Raw genomic sequence first — 7,383 nt, 5'->3', positions numbered from 1 at the left:
AGTAGGTGGGTTAAAGGGACGTTTACCCCAATACTAAGCAAAGTAAGGTGGGCCTTTCTGTCAAACAAAAATAGTAATAGGCCGGGCGTGGTGGCTCAAGCCTGTAATTCTCAGCACTTCGGGAGGCTGAGGCGAGAGGATCGCTTGAGCCCAGGAGGTCGAGGCTCCAGTGAGCCACGATCGTGTCACTGCCCTCCAGCCTGGGCGACAGAGAACCTGTCTCTAAAGACAAACCACACACACACACAGACACACACACATTGTTCAATTCAGTGCGTGTTTCGCTTCGTATTGGATTAAAATTAACAGGCTTTCACATTGTGACTTTATCTTATCAGAGACTCCTAAAGTAAACAATAGCACAGTAGGAGAAACCCTGATTGTGTAACTTCTGCTCTTGCTCCCCTGGAAATAACGTCATATCCTATAAACCCACCCCCAAACAGTCGTGACTACCTATTCATGCTACTGGAGTCTTCCAAAATAGCAACTGCACATTATTTATCAACGTTTAGGTTGCATTTGACAAGGCACATCCATCTGGGCTTCTATTTATCATTGCCATTACTGTATTTTATTATTATTTTCTTATTTCCAAAATCTGTCTAGAATGAACAGTAAACGCGGGGACCAAAACCCCACTTAGAACTCTGCTTAGAAGATTCGGAAATGCCCTCGAGGTTTGGTCCTCCCAGGAGAGGACGAATTTTGTCCTCGCGCGCAGCCCCGCTTCTCCGGCCCGCGCCCGCCGGCCTAGCCCGGGGCCAGCGCCCGCCCACGTGTGCCCGGCTCCAGGCAAACCCAGCGGAGCCGCACACCGCCCACCCCGGGGATTGGCCAGCGCGGCCGGGGCCCTGCGGGAGGCGGGCTCCGGGTCGCGTTCCGGGAGCGCGGGGGAGGCTGGAGGAGGCGGCGCCGCCCGGCCCCACGCCCCGCCCCCGCCCCCGCCCCGGGCGGCTACACGGAGTGGCGCCCACGTGCCCAACCCGCCTTCTGCTCAGCGCGGCCGGCGGGCGCTCCTGTTCGCGGGACCAGCGAGGCGGCGGCCGCTGCTCCAGCCTCCCCTAGCCGCGGGCCCCCGACGCGTTCCAGCCGCCAGCCCACCGCCGCCTTCTCGGCGCGGCCCCCAGCGCAGCCCCAGTAAGTTGCCAGGTCTCCCGCCCCGCCGAGAGGCGGCGGGGAAGAAGCGGGGCGCGGGCGCCCAGGGACGGGTCCAGCTGCGCGCAGCTGCGCGGAGGCCGCACTCCAGCGACTTTTCGGCGCGGAGTCCCGGGGCCGTGGGCTGGGGCTGAAGCCGCGGACCCTCGTCCACCGGGCTGCGCCCCGGGGTGCGCCTCGGCTCGTCTGGTCCCTGTGCAGTCGGCTTTGCTCGGGGGCTTCGGTGACTGCTGAAACTGGGAGAGGGGCTGGTACGGCGACTTCGCGGGGACCCTTGAGTCACTCTTTCCAGAGGGGCTCGGCGCACCCCTCTCCAGGTGGGTAGGCTGAACCTCCCGGACCTGCACGCTGCCGGGGTCCCCGAAGTCGCCATCGCTCCCTTGGGGTTCTTGGCTTAAATTAGAAACCCGGCTTGGGGCGCTGGAAGCCCCTTCACATTCTGCAGGGGACCTGGTAAAATGGCCCATCTTGGTGTTTGTATTGGGTATTTTAAAGTAACTAGGTGCCTTTTAAAATCCGTTTGACTTGGGCAGTATTTTTAAGCCTGTTTCATGAAGCCCATTTCATGAAACGCTGTTCTTGAGGCTTAGAGAATCTCCGTACCCCTCACCCCAGAGTACCTGTGCACCCGGAAAACTTTCTTTCGATCCGCTTCTGACGCTTACATCTAATCTATGGAGTAAGGTATTGAGAGATTGTGTCTTCAACTCGATGAAAAGCAATATGCTCAGCAAAAGTCACAATCATACGTGGCTTTTGAAGTGGATATAGTGCCTGGATTTCAAGAGAAAAAGTACTCAGCCTCTTCAGAGTTGTAAATATTTATGCAAAACTGTTTAAAGCCTTTAGGTGACTAATTTTGGACCAGTAATAAGATTTATCTGGACGTTTGTGCGGAAGCGCTAATCCTTTTAATGAGGGGATATCGTCAGATCTTATTCAAATAAGAGCTCTCTGAATCCTGTCCAGGGCCGCCTGGGTTATAAAATTAGAATGTATGTGGCCTTGACTTGATACTTTTCATTCTTGCCTGAACCAGTCTTTAAAACTTAATAATTATCTCCTCCGGAAGGTGAAACATTTCGTGTTTGTAATCTTTCTCTAGTAGATGTATAGGATGTGAATATTATATATTAGTTATGTACCTTGTTAGGATTGCTTTGTAATTAATAAATCCTTTTTTTTTTTTTTAATTGCACTGAAGCGTCACATGAAATGATCTCTCTGCAGAACACACGACTTTTCCCCCCTCCTTTTACTACAAAGTTGCTAGTTGCCCGCTCTGGATTGAATCGCACTTTATTGTGATTTTTGAAGTTTCCTCCCTTGGCCCACACTTTGTTTCCATGCTGTGCCTTCATCTGGGAATGGTCATTTACCTTAAGGCATTTTAATCTTTTAGGGTGTGCCATGGCCTTGGAGACCAGAGTAAAGCGCTGTGGTATCTGCAGGGATCCAGTTTGCAGAATCCTTGGCCTCATAAGCAGTGGGCATAGCTCTTTTCATTCCAGAATCTCTAATCATTCCAGAGCTCTCCTGTCACTGGGCTTAGGAGACTGTGAAGGCGAATAGAAGCTAGCCGGGGAGACAGGGGAGCTGTGGCAATTTAAAAAGCCTGATTTTACAATGGAGTTTTTCATCTTGTATTCCCATATATCTTTGCCATTTGAACACATGTGCCTGAAGAATTTTAAAGTTCTCGTTTCTTGCTTTGCACTGCAAACACACTCACCTTTGCAAAGTAGAAGTACCTCGTCCCCATTCTAGGCGGTCTACCTTCTGTTCTCTTTTCAGACCTCCTGGCTTAAGCCCTCGTTTCTCCTGGCTGTTATGGCCAGACCCGGAGTCCTCGTTGTGCCCATTTCTTCTCTTTTCAGTCCTTCCTTTTCAAATGTTTTTTCCCAGAAGTCCTCTGGCAGCTTCTCTATTTAGCCTAGCCTCTGTCTTCTCTTGTTTTATTTTTCCCTCTCTCTCTCCCTCATTCCCCCTCTTTCCCTCTTTCCCTCCTTCCCTCCTTCTCCCTACCTCTCTCCCTCCCTTCTCTCTTCCTGTCTCTCTCTTTCTCTCCCTCCCTCTCTCCCTCACTTCTCTCAACCTCTTCCCTCCATTCTCTCTCCCCGCTTCTCTCTCTGTGTGTTCAGAGCCATCTGCTGGTTTTACTTTGATGCCCTTTGGTGAACAACTTTCAGAACAGAATGTTGAAAGCACCTTCATGTTGCTTTTTGCTTTATTTTCCCAAACATGTAGATATGAATACATTGATTTTAAAGACTCTTACAGACTACCTACTAGATGCCAAACATTTAGAACAAAATCAAAAAACTTTCAGTGGAATATATTTCTAAATAGTCACATGTTTAGTATTGGGTACATCATTTGAATGCTTTGTCATCCAACTGAATCCTGAAAAACTTAGTTAACTAAGATTTCTCTTAAGTGATAGCACTTGTCTAAATGGGCTTGAAAATGGAAGCTGTTAACTCATTTCTAAATCTTTAATCTGAATATTCAAAACTATATAGATACAGCCTTGAATGACAACAGAAAACAATTGTTCTTGTCATTGTCTACTGTTTTAATAACTTTTCATTTTAGTACCTAATACAGTATCTGTCACATAACACATGTTTAGTATGTCTTTATTGTTGACTGAATGCCACTGATTTCAACAGTTTGAGAAAAGATGTTTTATATGTCTTCAAATGTATTTATTCCTTCATTGAAAACTGAGTTTCTACTCTGTACACTGGAAAATCAAAAAAGCAATGTGTAACTCTGGTTTTAGAGGGATTCTTTAATTATGTTTACATTTGGGGAACTCCATTGGTGGATTTTAAGAGTAGTTTTTTATTTTGCTGTACTGTATTGAAAAATACCACCACTTCTAAGCAGGCAATTTCAGAACTGTCTGTGCCACAAAGCAAGTAATTTACATGCTCTCTCTAATACATGAAGGTGATGCTACTATTGCATCATTAAAAGCACATGTGCTGGACATTTTTATTTCACTAGTAGTAACAAATTTGTCTGCACTCCTCTTATATTTCCCTTTTACTTGACTTTCTAGCTCTTGTTTTAGAAGGGGTGCTTGTGGCTGTGGAAATGTTGTGGATGCCATAGACAAAACCCAGCCAATTCGGGCAGATCACTTGAGGCCAGGAGTTCAAGACCAACCTCGCCAACATGGTGATACCTCGTCTCTACTAAAAATACAAAAATTGGGTTAATAGGTGCAGCAAACCAGCATGGCACATGCATACCTATGTAACAAACCTGTGTGTTCTGCACATGTATCCAAAAACTTAAAGTAAAATAAAAAATAAAAATACAAAAATTAGTCAGGTGCGGTGGCAGGCGCCTATAATCCCGGCTACTCGGGAGGCTGAGGCAGGAGAATCGCTTGAACCCGGGAGATGGAGGTTGCAGTGAGCCGAGATTGTGCTACTGCACTCCAGCCTGGGCGACAGAGTTTGTCTCACACACACACACACACACACACACACACACACACACACCCCAGCCAATTAGGGGTTCATTTCTGTCAGGCTCCAGCTAGTTAAGATAATCACAGCATGAGTCACCTATTAATTTTTCTTGTCCATCTTAGTAATGGAAACTGTTACATATCAATCTATGGAAACAAGCAGTATACTGTTACTTTTCACATTCTTATGGACTCTTTTTTTTTTTTTCTTTTTTGAGACAGTCTCGTTCTGTCGTTCTCTCGCCCAGGCTGGAGTGCAGTGGTACAATCTTTGCTCATGGCAACCTCCACCTCATGGGTTGAAGCGATTCTCATGCCTCAGCCTCCTTAGTAGCTGGGATTACGGGCGTGTGCCACCATGCTCGGCTAATTTTTATGATTTTAGTATAGATGGGGTTTCGCCATGTTGCCCAGGTTGGTTTCGATCTCCTGGCCTCAAGTGATCCGGCCGCCTCGGCTTTCCAAAGTTCTGGGATTACAGGCATGAGCAACTGCACTCGGCCTCCTGTGGACTCTTACAAACTTTAAATATTTCTGAGAAAGGCCTCTGCTGCCATTATGTTGACCTCACTGGTGAGTATAATTAGTATTGACTTAAGAAAAGATTTGAGTTAATGAGGCTATTTTAAAGGCTGAATTCGAATATGTGGGTCACGTCTCTGCTGTTCTTATTTAGACTTAGTTTGAACCTCTCTCTTCAGAGTTGTGGCTCCCTGTTATTCTGGGTGTGTATGGATGTGATGTGTTGTGGAAAATCTTGGAATTTCTTGATACAGGACTTTATATATCCAAGACTGAATCATGAAACTAGAGCGTTCTAGTGCTGCAAATGTCATGAATTTAATTTTTCGCTGTATCCCCATCCTCCTGCAAAAAATAAAATATAAAATTTGTAAAATGAGATAAAAAATGAAAGTAACACCCGCACACCCATTCTGGCACTGCTGTGTACTAACCCCCCTCTGCAGAACTGAGCCTAATCTGGGATTCAGTATTGGGAAGGCGAGTGATGCGAGAACATTCCATGACCTTTGTAACAGGAGCTTAAAAAAAAAAAAGCCCCGACTGTGTTATATTCATTTTTGGAATATTTGGTGAACAATACACAACAAAGAATTTTTATGTCCCTTGTTGATTCTTACTAGTTTTTCCCACAGTTGTGGGGAAAATTCTCTTCTTTCTTTAACCCATTTTGGCTTCATCAAGTCTCCCTAAGTCTTCCTACAAGTGTGTGTATATATATATGTTGGGAGTATATCTGTGGCTAAGGTGGGAGGATCGCTTGAATCTGGGAGGTGGAGGCTTAAAAAAAAAGAATGGAGAAATCACATGAGCCTTTTAGTTACCATTCCCATCATTGCTTCTCCCAGCAGGAGACTCTGAAGACCAGCAGGAAAGCAGTGAGCCTTTACAGGTTAGTGTTGATTTCAATCTTGGCTTGCACGTTGGAATGGAAAAAGGACTGATTAAAAAAAAATGTTGACAGTGGAAAGATTTGTGCCTATTCCATATTAGAGAGGGAAGAGTTCTTCTGTTAGAAGAAACACATTGAGTTTCGTGTCCTACCATTGGCCTAGTAGAAGAAAAAAATACTTTAAAAGAATGTTTACTGGAGACTTCAATTCCTATAAGATACTGCTCTTCTGTTGTACAAGGAAGATTTCCATCGAAGTACGGAGTTGAGTATCACTAGTTCACTTTCCAGGTTCCTGGTTCTTGTGAATGTACCCTTTAGAAAATTTTTGATACTCATTCCTGAGAGGTTGGGTGGAGGGGGGTTTGGACAAGTAATTGATTCACATTTTTTAGTCTACTCAGGCAGATTATTTAAAGGAATCCTGGAATGAGTCCATTTCTTCTAGGGGAATCACTTCACAAGGTTTTTGTTCAGTGGACCTCAGGTGCTCCAAATTCTTTAATCATAGTTCTTCACCACGTACTGCTAGAATATCATGATTGGTTCTTACATGGGCAGTAAATAGTATTCATTTTAGGTCTTGGGTTGGGTGGTGAGTGCATGTTCATTATATTATTATTTTAAAATGTTGTATAAGTTAATAAAATTTTAAATGAACTTTCCATAAATCAATTAGTAAATAAAAATTTCACAAATTTCTTCTTTGTGGTTTTTCTTCAAGTAGAAAACATCTTTATTTTTATTTTTATTTATTTATTTATTTTTTGAGACAGAGTCTCCCTCTGTCGCCCAGGCTGGAGTGCAGTGGCGCAGTTTTGGCTCACTGCAAGCTCCGCCTCCCGGGTTCACGCCATTCTCCTGCCTCAGCCTCCCGAGTAGTTGGGACTACAGGCGCCCGCAACCCGGCTAATTTTTTGTGTTTTTAGTAGAGACGGGGTTTCACCGTGTTAGCCAGGATGATTCTGATCTCCTGACTTCGTGATCTGCCCGCCTCGGCCTCCCAAAGTGCTGGGATTACAGGCGTGAGCCACCGCGCCCGACAAAAAACACCTTTATTGAAAGAAATTTTCCCCTTCAGAAGGGTGGCTGTTTCTTTGGATCGTGCCTTTTTTCCTTCCTGAAATTTACTTTATATTCACTCCCACGATGTTCCTTGTCTGTTCTAGCAAAGGGTACTTATTATTCATCCATGACGCTCATAGTTCACAGAATATTTGCAACTTTCCAAGGTACTTGTCCTGATAAAAATTCAAATGGAAACTCTTTGTGATAATTTGTATCAATGTGGGTATGAATTCCTGTGGGAAAAGCCTGAGCTCAAAAC

The 7,383-nt window shown here is 45.1% G+C and overlaps 1 protein-coding gene across 12 annotated transcripts in view; it reads left to right on the top strand.

Annotated features, from left to right (window-relative positions):
- The first annotated feature begins 988 nt into the window (after positions 1–988).
- LOC105463735 (solute carrier family 7 member 2) overlaps positions 989–7,383 on the top strand; it is a 72,827-nt gene continuing 66,432 nt past the window's right edge. For 3 of the 12 annotated variants that reach the window (XM_011710998.3, XM_011711003.3, XM_071068584.1), the window contains exons 1-2: positions 1,265–1,475; positions 6,016–6,056. The gene's annotated coding sequence lies outside the window, so the exon portion shown is untranslated. Of the gene's footprint in view, positions 1,141–1,264; positions 1,476–6,012; positions 6,057–7,383 lie in introns of those variants that run through there. The other 9 variants (XM_011711005.3, XM_011710996.3, XM_011711000.3 and 6 more) reach the window with 6 other exon arrangements.

Source organism: Macaca nemestrina, chromosome 8 (assembly GCF_043159975.1).
Source record: "Macaca nemestrina isolate mMacNem1 chromosome 8, mMacNem.hap1, whole genome shotgun sequence".
Taxonomy (NCBI): domain Eukaryota; kingdom Metazoa; phylum Chordata; class Mammalia; order Primates; family Cercopithecidae; genus Macaca; species Macaca nemestrina.
This window is presented reverse-complemented; position numbering and strand designations above follow the sequence as displayed.